Genomic DNA, 13,610 nt, shown 5'->3' on the forward strand with positions numbered 1-13,610 from the left:
CTATAAAACAATTCAAATTGTTGATTTTAATAATATTATTTACTTAGATTTGGGAATAATACCGGACGGTTAATTGTTATAGATTATTTGTTTGTAATTTATCATTATTATCGTTATTAATGAGTTTCACGCATTAGACCAAAGTCACAATAATTAACCGCCGCTGTGCCCTTGACCTGCATCAAGTTTACCTTCGCACATAATATTTTTTTATTATTATTCAACAATGACGGTACATCCGTAACATCAAGCAAGTGCTCAGAAAACCGGTTTTTAACGTTAGGCTAAAAATATTTTCAATGGTACGCGAAACTGTTCTTATGTATAATACTTCATATAAATAGGACTTTTCCTGAGTAATCTGTCATTGGGAGCTCGACGTGGGAAAGAGAAAATTATTAACCCTTGAGATGAGGTACTAACGTTCACCGTATGTTCTATACATAATATATTGTTTAATTGTCGCAAAGTTGTAGGAAAAGCACAGTAAATAACCAACAGATAGAATGAACATAGTTTAATGTGCGCGACGAAGGTCTTCGCCGAACTCCAATGCTCTAATGTGTTGACAACAGTAGAATATCTCTATTAGGACTTCCTAACCAGTTTTCCAAACAAATCATTAAAATGGCGGGACACTAGAAAACGACAGTAAAATTAATTGTCTCCAAAGCCCAAACAAGACTATAATCTATAAACCAATAAGATAGTATTGCTAACCTTGACCTGGTAACACGGTGAACAGAAATAGTCACGTAATAATATTATATTTTAATTAAGTAATTTTGTTAATTCTATTTGTAAACATATTATTACCTTTAACCCTATAATAATATACTTAGGTATTTTATATTTTCTAACCGTCCATATTATTACACAATATTATGTTATATCACGCCTATTATTGTAATAATATGTTGTCTAATATTATATTATGTTTAGGGAATTGTTTTTTTTTAATATTCCAAAATTGTGTTTAATAGGTATTTCTTCTATTCGAGTAAATAAGTATTCTTTAATATGGTCGGTAAATCAATACAATTACCATATATCACCAACTCTCTGGACTTTAGACCAATTTATTACTTTTACATTAAATTATATTCTATAGATTTTATACTTTAATTGCCTTGTTCTAGATACCACTAAGCACTAGTAACTTATTTATTTATAAATATGTTATAGATTATAAAGGCCCAAAAAATAGCAATTTTTATTAAAAAAATAAATAAAATGTCCAACCATTCAAATCATTTATTATTTCTCAGTAAACATATTATAATAAAAAATAAATATATTTCTCATTCATTTTACTGTTAGTAAGTTAAAATGTATACATTAAGTTTTTTTTTTTTTTTTTTTTTTTTTTTTATTTATTAAAGAGTATTTACAATCTATGCTGCAAGGCATAATAAGCAAATAGTTACATTGTTATATATACAGAGAGAGGGAAAAAAAAATAAACAAATAGAAACGGTGATTTGATATGAGGAGGGAGGCTATCCAGTAATAGAACCCAACGTGATTTTTGTTCTAATTATTTTTAATTAGATTAATTTGAATTATTGTATTAACAGATCTCGACACCAATGTCTTCGGAGTCGGCGAGGTGGATTTCCGGGGAGTGAATTAGAAGCAAGTTGAGATATTAAAGGGTTAGAATGAGTGTGTAATTTGGAATGAAATTTTTTGTAGTGTTTTATGGCTAAGTGGTTTATTGGTTCTATTTTAAAGTCATTTTGAAGTGTGCAGTTTGATACATACCATGGGGCAGAAGAGATAATACGTAGAGTGATAGATTGGAAAGCTTGTAAGGTACGAAGTTGGGATGGTTTTGCACATCCCCAAATTTGGATTGCATATGCCCAAATAGGCCTTAATAGGGATTTGTATATAATAATTTTATTGTGGAATGGTAATTTTGATTTGAGGATTGGACGTAGTAAATGGAGTCTGCTGTTGAGAATTTTTCTTTTAGATTTAATGTGGGAGCCCCAAGTTAATCGTTTGTCGAGTGTGACACCAAGATATTTGACTTCCGAGGATATTGGAATAAGTATTCCTTGGAATTGGGGAGGGGGTGGAACAGATTTTTTTAGTGTGAAGGGAACGTACACAGATTTATCTGGATTAATTTTAATTCTCCAATTAGATGACCAGGAATCAATTAGATTTAAGTGAGTTTGAAGGAAATTGGAAGTAACTTCTGGATCATTTCCTGGGGAGAGTATTGCAGTGTCGTCTGCATAAGTAGCCATAATAGTGTTTGGTGTTTTTGGAATGTCAGCCGTAAAAACATTAAATAGATCAGGGGAGAGGTCACTGCCCTGGGGCACTCCTGCTTTAATTTGGTGGTATGGTGAAAAGGAATTACCATATCTGACTCTATAACTTCTATTTTCTAAGTAAGAACGAATTATTAAGTAATATGGGGCAGGTAGAAACAATTTGAGTTTGAAGAGTAGGCCTTCATGCCATACACGGTCAAAGGCCTGGGCCACATCCAAAAATACCCCTGGACAATATTGTTTTTTTTTCAAAAGAAGAACAAATTTGATCTGTTAGTCTGTGAATTTGGTGAACAGTCGAGTGATTGGATCTAAAGCCAAATTGGGAATTAGGAATTATACATTAAGTTATAAATGAAACTTTGAGATAATTTTCCAATTAGTTCATTAAAGCTGTTAATACGTCTATGATGAACTTAATGCGTTAGATTATGTTTATTTGATAAAAAAACAGTTTTATATCCCATTTTTAACTCCTAAAATATGGTATGACTGGGTGTTTTCATTATCAAGATGCGATTGCTAATATGGGATCTAATATTTAAAAATACGATTTGCTGATGTGACAAAATAAATAGTTTGATTTGATGTCTAAAATTATAATATTTATAGAAATAACAAATCAATTGTTATAATTTTAGTATCAATTAACAACTAAAAAAGTGATGCATCCACTTGTGCCAACCTGTCACAGTTGTGTTCTAATATAATTATAGAACATTATAACATACCATTATACTATACCCGTTCATTATTTTTATTATTATTTTTGCATTTTAAACATACATCAGAGTCTATAGATACAGGTTTTTTTTCTTATAAAACTATTTATTGTGTTCAAGGATAGATACTGTCATGTTTGTATCATCCGCCGAAGAAAGAGAAAAAAACAATTTAGATTACGTAGGAGACTTTTTAGAGTTACTTCCTAAGAATGACGTGTTCTGTCAGATTAAGTCGACTAATCTTCTTTTTGTTGCGAAAAGCCGCACCGGATTTTTTTTAACGGCCAAACAGCACAAGATAATATATTTTTCAGCGCCGTTTTTTTATGTATATATATATATATAACAAACTAAAACGTATATAATTTAATAATAAAACTGAACCCGTGAGATGTGCATTGCAATCTTTTATTCTCAGTTTTCGTGTTCAGCATACAATTGACCATTCACCGCGGTGTTGATGACATCATAAAACACTTTGAGGTCTACGACCCTTATTTGTATTGCTCGCACACGCCTATTGAAATATAATTGTGACGGTTGGTCGTAGCACAGTATTAATAAATTATACATTAAATAATATAGTAGGTATAATAGATAATATGTTACCGTTCGCAATAGTACAAGAAGATTTGTATTCTTCTCGCTGAATCCAAATCAGATTTCGTGCAGCGCGTTTTTTTGTTTTCTGAAACAGCTTTTAAGTTGTGAAAAATTCGGTTTTGTACTATTTGCAACAAATTGTGGCGACTGCTTAAAATAAAAATTGTAATTATTTTTTTTAGCTTTTACCTCGTAGCTATCTAGCTACGAGGTAATATTATTGCGGCCATCAGCCTGTTAAATGTATATAGAATTATTATTTATTGGTTAAGGTGCGCCCTACATATTTTTCGGATTATTTCGGACAAGACATGTGAAACTTTTGAATTACTACTACCGCAACACCTCTGTACGACCGGAAGATTAATGATTCTGCGATTAGTGTGTTGAGTAACTGTGTTGTTATTTCTAATGATTTTGACCGACTCATTGAGTATCGCTCCTGGTAGGGGTTGTAGAATATAATATTTTTCTCCACCAGTGCCACCTGACCAGAAAAACGAGATTAGAGATAAAACATTCGATATCAAAAAGCACCTATATATAATACCTATATAATTAAGTCTAAATCTGAAATCAAAATAGAATTTCATGGCGTAAATAAAATATTAAACATGTATGATGCATTAAAAAAAATATGTGTCGCGACTTCTAAGACTTTTTAAAACCAGCTTAGATTTTTTTAAAGAGCCTATCACGCTACATTAAAATAAAATATTGGAGGCTAAAACGTTACAATTACTCATTAGTTTGCGACATTCTTGGTATTGTAACTGGAATTAACAAACAATTGAGTTACATATTATTAATCTTTTTCGTCGCCGGGGTTCGCGAAAGGTTGTAACTTGTGTGGTAATTTAAAAATAATAGTTTAGTATTGTTTCACTGGAAATTTATTTGACGAACAAAACAGGTGATGAAAAAACCTTACAGCTTATGGAAAATTCGTTTATTAACGTTGAAATGTTTAATTTTCTCAACTCATTTAATATTTTTTAATTAACCTATTTTTTTTAACGCGTTATCAATTGCTGGCATAACGCTGGGCCGTAAAGACTGATCGCCGTGTTATTAAAAAAGGACTCGTGGGAAATGATGATGAGTAATATAATAAAATATAATTTTTAAGTCAGAACGGTGTAACCTGCTTTCATGCTACTTTTTATGGCATTGCGCGTTATTCATTTGTCGGTATAAAGCTACTATTGTTAGGTACCAAAATTAATGATAAGTATAAAAAAATGACCACAATTCGATTGTACTAAACCAAAAAAAAAAAAACAAAAATTATAAAAAGTTTGCTTAGTTACGATTTTTCTCATAATAATTGCACAATATTCAAGCTCATACTGAAAATTACTAATTATTTAGGAAATGTTTAAAATACAAATATTCTTCTTGTACTATTAGGTAAGTATTTTTGCTGGATTCCGGTTGATAATACAAAAATGAGCATTTAAAATTATATTCAAGATATAATAATATAAGCGTAATGGAGGTCGTTTTTAGTTATTACTAATACCTTATGCTACTCAATTGGTTTTTAAAGCAGTTTTATGAAGGTTTCTGAGATATTTTATTAAAAAATTAAAAAAAAAAACCGTAATACATTGTCGACATTGAAACGTATCTTTGACAAATACTTTGCTCATAAATATTAAAAATGTTGTAAAAAAAATTATACTTCTTGCATTTATATATTAATAGGATATTGTAATATGGCGTTAATTGTAAATGTATTCACACAGCTCTTAATGTTTATAGTTGTATTAAAGCATTATTATTTTTCCTTTTGAATAATATTATTAAATACTTATTGTTAATACAGCATTAGGAATTTTAATGAGAGTTTGAAATGTTAATTTTTAGTTTATTATATTTATGCATATAATAATAATTTTATATTTTATAATCAAAAACAAAAAAATTTACAACAATAATAATATGAGTAATTTATTAAAATGTTCATTGTTTCAAGAGTGGCGGCGTTTAACGAATGGAAAACTGTGCATGTTTATTATTTACGATGATCTGTCATTTTCAAAAAGTACACATCGCGTGCGTGATGATACATTATACTTGCACTGTTGTAGTACTTAACCATACAGCGAGACACTTCATAATACGAATGTATGCTCTAAGAATGTCCAAATGAAATGATATCCATTTGAAATTAATACAGCGCGAGTGGTTACATAATATTTATGATACTATTTGCTATAGCAATAAATAATATTTTAAATCTCGAATTTGTAATCCCAAATTCTATGTAGTCTATAGAAATACCGAGTACTCTAAGAGTACTTTTGCACGGAAATCAAAAGAAAGATTTATTCAACATGAATACAATTTATCTAATTATTATATCATTATAATTATTTCTAGTCTATAGCCAATAACAATATGGTAAAATGTTTGAGATATCGGTTAAAACGTATTGGCCATCAAACGAGAGTAGTTTTATTAAACTTTATTCGATTTGTTTTAATTGATGCTCGTTGTGTAATTTAATTTTGCCAAATCTGCTATCAATTTAAAAATTAGATACGGCTTAATCGTTCATACAGTTGACAGTTAAACAAAAGCGTCCTAAATCGTAATTACATTTTTTTAACTTGTTTCTGAATGTACCCACTTGAAGTTGTCTCTAGTTTCACTCTGAGATACAACATAAGATTACGAAGTGTTTTACGGTGAGTGTTTTTGTCACGTGTTCGGTATAAAAAAAAAATGTTATTTTCAGTGAAATTAGGTTAGGTTAGATTAGAAAATATTTTGTTTATAGAACAATAACGCCTAAATGTTGTGGGAGTATTTGTTATTTTTATGAGGCCAAAGAGCTTTCGAAAGAACATTAAACACACACAATGGTTGTTTCAAATTTGGTTTATTTTGTATCTATCAATGTAAAAACAACCATTACAATTCTGGCCGTTAAAACGGAAATAATATAGTGTACTTATTGTTTAGGATGTGATTTTAATTTCAATGTCCGTCGCTGGATATTCATATAAAAAGTCAGTTAAGTTGTTGTTAGAAAACGTGGTTTTCTGCGGCTGCAACTAGCTTACTTGGAAGTTTATGTGCAGTCGGTTTTGATTTAACTAGATAAACCTCGAACAATTTCTGTTAGAGATTTTGTTTGTGTCTTTTTCCGATAAGTAAATCATAAATTATTTTCACCATTAAAGACATTCAGAAATTAATTGAACATTCTGTGTATTAAAAACAGTATAAATAGTCTACACTCTACATCATCGTCATGATAAAATTAATGTTATTACTTACCTAAGTAAATTATGTACTTTCACACTATTCATGCAAACATCACATAGGGTGTCCAACAACCGAAACACCTCAAGGCCATGCAGCTTTTTAAATTTGGGTTTTAAAGTATACACTTAATTTTTATTACTAAAATTATTTGTGTCTTTTGCTGCGCCCCCTGTGCAGTCACAGTAATTCCGACTTAAGTTTCAAAAGTGAATCCTTGTGTTTGACTTCAACGATTAGTAAAAAAACAGAAGTTTGTAGTTTGTCGAACTATTCAAATATTTATTTTGTTATGTTATTCTTTTGTGTTTAAATGGTCTCGATGCAAACAATATCCTCATCATATGGTAGTAAACTGCCAAAAATCATCCTACACCAAAACCCAAAAACCGTTTAGTCTATAATTATAACATATTATAATAACACCTCTACCATAGTACCGTATAATAATTGTTTTTGCACAGACTTTTTTTTTGTTTTTTATGTATGTATAAACGCAACAATTATTTATACTTACTTTTTGGAACAAAAAAATAAACCGAAATACATCTATTTTGTTGAAAAATATTTTCGCTGAACTCAAACAATATGTTTTAGCACGTAAAATTAATTTTTTAAATTTGTAAAGCCATAATAGTTATGAACAACTTAAAAAAACAAACATTAAAATTTTCGCATTTTTTTTTGTGTATGACGTATGTAATTAAAAATTTCACATAAGTTCTGAAATCAAATTAACTAAATAAAAAAAAAAATTATTCACACTTACAGAACATGCAGAAAATCCCCCAAAAATTGTGTTTTTAGCTGGTTGCGGAACATTGAGGTTGGAAAATATATATATTTGAATTCCTGTTCATAAATCGTGTTGTGTAGTACAATCGTAGTAAAGGAACACAACTATTTTCTTTCATCGATTATTAGTTAACATGTAAAATACAACATCCAGGTTTAAAAGCTTGTTTTTTTATTAACTCAACCGAGTAGGCTATTTTAATACTATAAGCTTTCGTAAAGCTCGTTGGTTAACCTATATTATGTGATTCCTGTTGCGGTTATAACTGTATACAGTATACTATATGAATAGGCATGTCCTTGCTTACTCCCTATATCCTTATTTATAATGCAACAATGCCGATATTTCTTATTCATGATATTATATACGTTACGTTTGCATGTTAAATCTGAATGATCGCCTGATGCTTGCACAGTTTGAACACAACAGCGAAGGCATAAATCCCCCATTGGACGTCAAGGCGATGATTTGTCTGGGATTTTAGATTTCCATTGCGTGACGGGGGTGGGGGGGATGAACGTTATACATGTTTGAACTTACAATGATATAATAGTAATATCAGTGTATACATGTATATTTATAAGTATAAAGAACTATAGTGTTGCACACATATGCAATTTATTTTACCATCTCGTGACATAACGGAAACGCGCTTGGCCGCCTCGTTTTATTGCCGGCGTAGTCCGTTTCGAGGCCAAACTTGGTATTATGTTTATGGATAGGTATAATGGCATAATACCTGTTCAATATAATAATAATAATAATAATAATATCAACAAAAAAAGTATAAATAATTCGTTGAAAACAGTGCAGCGTAATTAATATAATTAATTTTATAATATTAAAATTCCGAGAGGATTTTATTTAGACCCAACCCCAATTTTTATTACTGGTGGTTATGCTATAGTCTAAACATTACATTCAGGGCTAATTAAAAATTTGACGGGTAAACATTTTCGTGAATGATACATTTAGAAAATGTATCATTTACCAATTTTCACGTAAAAAACACTTACTTGTAAATTGAAATATATAGGTTAGCTTCATTAATAACCTATGTACAGTAAAGGGTAAATTGACTTTGCTTTTCATTCAATAAGAAAATAAATAATAATTACTCTTGTGGGTATCATCTTTTTTCGAGTTATGTCGACGACTTGATAAAGATTTATATGTTCCAACTATCTTTATATAAAGACTCAGAATCCGAGAGGATTTAGCTCATTACTCGTTGGTGCATTCTCTATTGCTTCTGTTAGTCAGTATTGCATACAAATATGTCCGCGCAAAGACCATTAATATATATACTTTTTACGGGACAGAATCTGCACTCGTCTAACTTAATTTCACTAGAAATTGCATATTTTATATCTCTTGGCTTCTATGGTCTCCAATTTAAATGCCAAATTTTGGGTTTATTCCTATCAAGATCGTCTACTGAATATACAATCTACGACGCAATCACGCTATCATTTTATGCCATTTATAGGCAGACACAGTATGTACCTTGAAAGCCTACTTTGTTCGCGGATATAAAAACATACAATCTATTGACTGTACAAACAGATTGTATGACGTATGTATCTAATTAATTTCAGAATATTTGAAAATAAACCCTAGCGAAAATAGGGTTGACAGCGACTATATATAATAATGTTATCTGAAGACGGATCTTACGTTTGAACCGACCAAAAGTTTGTAATTAATTCAATTTAATTTAAGATTATCTTCACGCTCGTCTTTTTGAAACTTATTATAAATCACTGAAAATTGGTTTATTAATCATTTATTGTCTAAACTAGGAACTATTATTAATATTTGTGTAATTTTAATTGTGTTAATGAAATATGTTTTTTAATAAAATAACATAATAAAACATCAACGATGAGCCAACACCGAAAAAATATTAAATTTTTCTTATGAATGTATCAAAACTTTCATAGATTGAATTATTAGTTTAATCATTTTCGGATCTAGCCATGTTGTAAAATTTTCTTGTTGGTTGGTTATAAAACGTGGCTTTTTTTCTTTTTAGATAAGAGCTGTTTATGACGGAAAATAAAATAATAATTCTTAACTAATTAATTTGTTAAAATGTAGTTTGTGTTTGAAACTCAAGCTGATCCGAAATATTTTTTAAAAATACATTGAAAATATTTAAGAAATTAGTTAGATATCTTTTAAAAACTATTAAAAATAAGTAAAGGTATATAACTCGTCTATAACTCGCAGCTATAACTATTGTATAAGCTAAAGTATTGAAAGGAAAACATTTCTTTAACTAGTACAGTTTTCTTGAATAATTATTATTAAATTTGATGTGATGTTTAAATTAGTATGATTAATGAGTCAAATAAAAATCCTAGCGAATTCGCAATATAGAATTCGAGAAAGCAAACTTCTTTTTTTTTGTATTTTTAAACTATCCGTTATGAATGAATCACCCAACAAAGTAAAACGTACACACATTGTTGCAATAAATGATTCAACAGTGATCAGTTAAGTATAGTATAAGTACGTTATGAGCGACCTCCGACGAAAGGGCCAGGTCATTTTTCAAATTTTCGTCAAGGTCCAAGTGGTTATTATGTACATTGTACATAAAATCAATATTGTAAGTAAATTCCAAGATGACTCATATAAACAGTTTTGTTCAAATGTATTATTGTCTAACTGAAAAATATAGTTTTTACAAACTTTATTTCAGGTACAAGGCATTAGTTCTCAGCAATGGAGAGTTGAAAAATTAAATCTAAAACAAATCTTACTACCTAATTTAATATGATTTTTATGTTTTGAAATTGGATAATTTTAGATAATAAAATCCAATTATTTTTAGACAAATCAATGTACTATTATAATATTATGTGTATTTCGAGTGTCACAATATAGCATAAAATGGCAAAGATTTTTTATTTTTTTTTTGGCAATCTTTGAGTAGCTTTTGTTGTAATCAAATTAATCAACCGGTCAGTTTGAATATATCTATTGGTTACAGTCGTAGTAGTGTAACGTTATTGGACTGTTGGAAACAATATGTTATGTACATACAACAGACGCAGTACCGAACTAACTCCATTACCGCACAATTCTGAGACATTTATTTTGGCATTTGAGTGGATACTGTAGCACTTCGGTAAGTAGACCAAGTCCTTGCGAATCCTCAAGTTCGTTTAATGTCCTGTTATAATTCGTCTATCATCTTAGTGCTCGGGCTATGCCTCGGATTGAATTATATAAACTTTCGACCTTTGAAAATGTATTGGAGTTGAAGTTTAAAAGCTCTTATAGTGTTTTTAATTGTTCTTTTTTTTTATCTCACTCTCTCTTTTAATTTATAGAAAAGTTTACTACCCGTTTATGGTTTCGCACGAATTTCGGTAATTTTATTAAATCCGCTGACAGCAAACACCCGGTTTCGCTGTTATACCCTCTCCACTTTCCTCCCTTCCCGAAACATCCATCATTTATAAGTATTTTCTAAAAACATTATATTGAAATAGCATTAACTACACGGCAGTATCCACTATTCATTCGACGGAAATGATGCTGCCTTCATTTGTCATTGTCGCGTGATTCGACTCTTATTATGATACAATGATGTTGAATCATATTGAATATCTCATGAACCTCTTAATATACATAAATACTGAAAAAGTAAAACGATTTTCTTTTATGCGAAAAGGGTAATGGTTATTTAATAATAATGCGATTCATGGTTATCCTTGTAACAGTATAATACATTGGCAATAATCGGTTTTTAAATGTTTTTCGTCAAAAATATTATTTAACTACATTCTGTTCATCTCTCCCCTCGCCTATTGACTTTCAATTCAGTTATTCGAGCTGGATTGACTATGGCTCTTTTCTCTTCTCCTCTGCTTCTTTATGTCACCGGAAAAGACCTAATGCAACTTTAGCTTCCTGTCTACGATCGATTATAGGCGTTTTCCCGTCTACGCCTTGAAATTGAATGTTGCAGTCCACCCACGGAAACTAGAAAGCGCCGTTTAGCAGATAAACTTCTTTTTTTTAATTTCTCGCCTCTTTTTTTTTTTGCTCATCGCAGTGGTCAATATGAATATATTTTTGTTACCTCAAAACGTTAGTGCAACTTTCAAAATATATTTTTAATGCCAGATTACTAGATATTTGGAGAAGAAGTTATTTAGGTCTAGTTGTTAAGAATAAAGGAGAAATGTGGAAATCTTTGAAGTGAAAAATGAATGAGTCACACAATGAAGATTTAAGCAAAATGCAAAAGTAGTGGAGGAAAGGTCGAGGGCTGAAACAGGGGTATCGTAAAATCAAATTGGATTTATCCCAATGCTCTCATTTTACAATCTCATGTTACAATGGAGCCAAAATTTCGTATGGGCGATTAATTGAGAATAACTTAAGCATGGGTTTTATAGATTTAGAGAATTTCGTAACGATAAAATTTTAGATTAGTAGGTAGAAAATGTGTTGAATACGTCGAATAAGTAGTAAATGGAGTAGAAATATTTTCAAAACATCGACAAAAGAATAATGAAAAACCAAACAAATTTAATTGCCAATCGGTTTGTAAAAATCCATGAGGGACCTCAAGATGAATATATGTGCCTAAAGGGAAATCCTGATTTCAAGTTGGCTATTTTACAAAGAAAAATATTATTGTTGAAATTTCATTGTTGTAAAGTTTGCGAAATTATCTCTGTTACCAGTTCACCTTTTGACATGATTGTGATTATACCAGTTAAACAAAGAGCTGAAGAAGTTTTACAACAATATTTATTAAGTATAATATGAACTGACGTCTTAACACGATAATAGAATTTTAAATCAATTGGTAATTCTAAAATTAAAAACTCTTTTGTGTTTTGAAGTATATACTGTAATAAACAATTATTAGAACATTATAAATCATCTTATGTAATAGAACTGAAATTTCATGAATTGATTTTTTTGCGATTTGTACTTTGTTCTCTTTCGGCCATCACTAATACTTGGAAGATGTTATTATGATAGGTAATACCTTATAATCCTTTGAAATCATTATTAACTAAAAAAATCATAAGTATAAAAGTAATTATTATTATGTACTATACCAATGTTTCTTTTATCATAATATTATTTTCCTACATTCAATGAACCAGTTTGTTTGTCATTTCAAAACTGGACACTTGTTTGATGTTCGTACAGTATTTTATGTACTAGTTTATCTATTTATTCGGGTTTTAATTAATATTATAGAAAAATCACAATGCTGTAGAACATTTGAACCATGACGATGGTGTTCGATCTGTTTACAACCGGTATAAATAATTTACTAGAATTTCTAGGTATTTTTTACATTTCAGACGTATTTAACTTCATGTTTTATTTTATTACCATACTAATTAATAGCACTAATGCGCTTTTTTTATGAATGTGGTTTTATAACTTGGGTTTTTCATTACCTACCTTTAATAAAAGGTTATGCTGTTTTTTATAATATATATTTTTCACGTTTTTAATCGTTATTTTTATATTAATATTTTTTTGTTATAATGATAGTAATATCTAATTATTTTTTTAGTGATATACAAACATAATATCCTTATTAAAGGAAAATATTGAAATATTCTAACATTTTTACTAGGGGTAAAAATATTAAATATAATATTAGTTATTTATATTTTCAAATGGCAATGATAAACATTCAAAAAGTAGTAATCTATATTCGTTTATTGAGTTTGTATTGCGTACAAAATATTATCATCTGCCACTATCACAGCACGTTTTGACGCGAAAGATTTTATAAAAAAGTTTATAAAATGGGTCTCGAAGTTAATTTTTGTATGAATTAAAAAAAAAATTAATTAATTATTGTTTGTATTCTAAAACTTTTTTTTTATGGTAGCCTTTAAAAAAGGTTTTTTAGAAGTGATTTTAGAGTCACTG

At 29.5% G+C, this 13,610-nt stretch overlaps 1 long non-coding RNA gene across 1 annotated transcript; it reads right to left on the reverse strand.

The window, feature by feature from the left end:
• Positions 1-2,809: 2,809 nt before the first annotated feature.
• LOC126837808 (uncharacterized) lies at positions 2,810-7,223 on the reverse strand. Its single transcript, XR_007685607.1, has 3 exons — positions 6,905-7,223; positions 3,623-3,701; positions 2,810-3,530 (listed from the first exon to the last, which is right to left on the reverse strand). It is a non-coding gene; the product is annotated as an uncharacterized LOC126837808 (long non-coding RNA).
• Between the last annotated feature and the right edge of the window lie 6,387 nt (positions 7,224-13,610).

This window comes from Adelges cooleyi, unplaced genomic scaffold, assembly GCF_023614345.1.
Source record: "Adelges cooleyi isolate 19-005CV unplaced genomic scaffold, UGA_ACOO_1.1 ACOO_flye_CR_arks_rails_tigmint_CR_PRNA_108, whole genome shotgun sequence".
Taxonomy (NCBI): Eukaryota; Metazoa; Arthropoda; class Insecta; order Hemiptera; family Adelgidae; genus Adelges; species Adelges cooleyi.